Raw genomic sequence first — 3,407 nt, 5'->3', positions numbered from 1 at the left:
ATACTATATTAAGAAGCACGTAAATACATTGAGATGACTCATTGGCCAGCAATGAAATTTGTTAAAATAAACACTCTAAAATTAGTGTTTTGAGGGATTATAGGAAAGCAGGAATGCACCAGTCATAAGAAGAGGGAGTGCAGTGGACTAATTTTGATTTCAAGAGTTGAAGTACATATCTAAGTGCAGAAGGTAGAGAACCATTGCACCAGATCAGTGTATCGAGAAGCTTGAAGTCATCATCCAGTCAGTTTTAGAATTTTCAGAGTCATACGAAAACCAAATGGACTGATTCAAAAGCCTAGATAGAGGTTTCAAGGTGCTCTAGACACTCACAGGGTTCTATCAGTGAATAAGGCAGCTGAAATTCTAGATTTCAATACAGAAAAAAGCTGACCCTTACTCGTATGTCAAGCTGAGGGAGGTTTGATTTGTAATCTCATTTCTATTGATGTTTGCTTGATTTCAGTAGAGGCCCAAATCTGCATTCTAAGACTCGTTTGTTTTACTGCAATTGAAAAATTCATTGGTTGAATTTCCATGTGAAGTTGCAAGAGCTCTTTGCACTAGAGCATTTCCATTCAACAAATGTAACATACCTCCTTTTCACTGAAATAGAAGCGGCCTAGCCTTCTTCCGTAGGGCCCAGAGATGTAGCCTAGGAGGGGTGAACTCCGTCATCAACATTGGTTTTCTCTATCTTGTTGATTTGCGTAAATTTTGTTTAAAGTTCTTTACAAATAATTTCATTTCTGATGAAGAAATCTGTAACGAACAACTAATTAACAAATTTCTGTGAAGCATCATTTTAATCATTTTTGAAAATGAGAGAGAACGATCTATTTTTTGCATTTCAAATCAATAATTCACATTATCGGCCCCCTTTAAAACACCACACTGGTTCATTTAAATCTCAACAACCAACCTTCAATGGTTTTCCTAAAAACAATCTAGTCTTCATACAAAAATTAAGTTGAACTTCCCAAGCAATTTACCTCCCTTAGTCCGTTGGTATCCATGTCCCTTACTCAACCCATTTTAAAATTCTAAAATTAAAATACAAAACCAAAAATCATCACTTGGCATTCATAAGCCAAATACAACTCGACTTCCACATTCCCCTCCCCATGCATACCTCACTTTAGCTTTTATTCAATAGGGTTGTGCATTTGAGAACTATCCAACTTTGACGATGACATAATCCTTAAAGTATAGCTTTTGTGTGCATGTCACTAATGTTTGAAATTGGATACATCTAGCACTAGAGTATGTAATTTGTTTTACGTACCTGTTATTCTCTATGGAATATGGATTTTACTATTAGATCCATACTCGTTCTTCCAACTTACCTTATCCTCCATTTAATGGTCCATATTTTCCTCTGTCACCTCCACTTCTTCCATTTTTTGTTCTACTACACCCTTATGGCCCAACACCTAGGTTCTAGAGGCTACCGGCCAAGGTGTCCCCCCTAGATAGAAAAAAATCGTGGAAGCCTCTAGATCCTTCCATAGGGAGGCCATCTAACATGACAAAAGAACCGCAAGATGTTAGAGGTAGAGCTCAAAGTTGATAGAGCTTCACTAAATGAAGAGCAAATTGGATTTTAGATAGAGGAATTCTTTTGATGTGAGATTCGTCATGCTTGAGACACAGATTGTTTCCACACTTTAGAATTATACTAGCATACAAAGTCATTCATATCTCATGCACTCTCTAGCTAGGTGGCTAAGCATATGGACCTCTAGGTTTATTTAATATGATGGAAATAGAGGGTAGGATTCTTGTCACCCTCTATTCATAAATGTAAAAGAAATAGGGTGACATTTTAGTGACACTAGTAATGATGGAAATACAAGCACATCCCATTTACATCCAAACAAATTACTCAACCAAACTGGATTCTCTAATTTCTTAGTTTTGGTGGTTTATTTTTTTGCCTTTTAGGAATTATCGATTTCATTTTTTTTACATGCATAATTCCTCTAGTAAATAAGTTGTAAGAGTTCACAGTGGCTTTTTTTCCATTTTCGCAATTGCACCCTTCATATATTTTGTATGTAACAATCCTTAACAGTGGTAAATTATATTTAATGTAGTTTTTGTCAATTTAGCCCTGTATTAGTTACTTATGATTTTTATCAATGATTTTCTTAGACTAGAGTGTAGACTTTCATGTTTGTAGGGATACAAAGTAATTTAAACGACCTCTATGTCATATGTAAATGCCTAAATATCTATTGATAGAATCGAAATTTTACCAACATTAAAATAAATTATTTTAAGAAAATAATAGATGAATTATATAGTTTTTATTGTTGTTGTTGTTGGTGATAATAATAATAATGATGATGATGATGATATAGACGTTAAGTGGGTGTAGCTACAGTGATTGGGAGGAATGGTGTTACACTCCACTACACAAACTCAAAGCCCGTTTTCTAACATGCTTGCTCTCTTAATGAGATCATTATTGATTCTTGACACGACATTTAGTTTTATACCTAGTGGGTTTCCTTGGGAAACACAATATGATAAAAAGTATTGCTTTTCTTCATTAGTGTATAAATACCTAGTTGGTTTCATAAAAAAACATATAATGTAAAAATAAAAATAAGAATCTAGTCCACCTTGAGAAATACATCAAGCAAAAAAAGGATCCAAATTGGTCTAGCTTGAGTCATTGCAGGAAAATTATTAACCTCCCCACTTGAATTCAAATCTAACTTATGAAATAAATCTCTTTTTGATGTCCTAGAATAGTTATATTAATACATGTTTTCCGCCATGATACATTATTTTACCCCATTTTTTCACCAATTTCAACTCTTATACCATGCACTTCCTTTTCATTTTGACATAAACATGAAGGATTGGGTTTAATGTGTATTTTTATATGAATGAGAAGTTCCAACACTTATTTGGGTATCGATATATTGGCACAATTTCTGGAGAAAAATGAAGATGGGTTTTATCCGTAGTGATGTTTTTATGCTCCCATTTGAGTCAAAGGGATACCATGATGGATGTGTTGATTTATGGAAAAAATTTAATAGTTCAACCCCAAATTAGTAGGATTTTTCAAACAACCAACGGCACCCTCAACTTTCATGCATATGAGAGCAATTATAAAAATTACGGGACATGGTTTTTCACCCAGTATAGAAAATTGATTAAGGCATGGGATTTTTTTCAAAATTCATCATGATCTCAGAGATGCAATAGATTTTGTGAAGTAGATTTGTTAAAAATGCACAAATTTCCAACTTTTTCAATCATGCACATATTTGAAGAAAATGGGTAGTTACAACCTAAATTCGTAATGTAATATGTATAAAAAAACCTATGCTAGAAGAGAGGATGTTATTATAATTTCATATTTCTAGTTTGGACCTTGAGCATATGGT

This window comes from Pinus tabuliformis, chromosome 4_2 (assembly GCF_031772625.1).
Source record: "Pinus tabuliformis cultivar Carrire ecotype Pingquan chromosome 4_2, CPIR1, whole genome shotgun sequence".
Taxonomy (NCBI): domain Eukaryota; kingdom Viridiplantae; phylum Streptophyta; class Pinopsida; order Pinales; family Pinaceae; genus Pinus; species Pinus tabuliformis.
The sequence above is the reverse complement of the archived record's forward strand: the minus strand, read 5'-3'. Positions refer to the sequence as shown.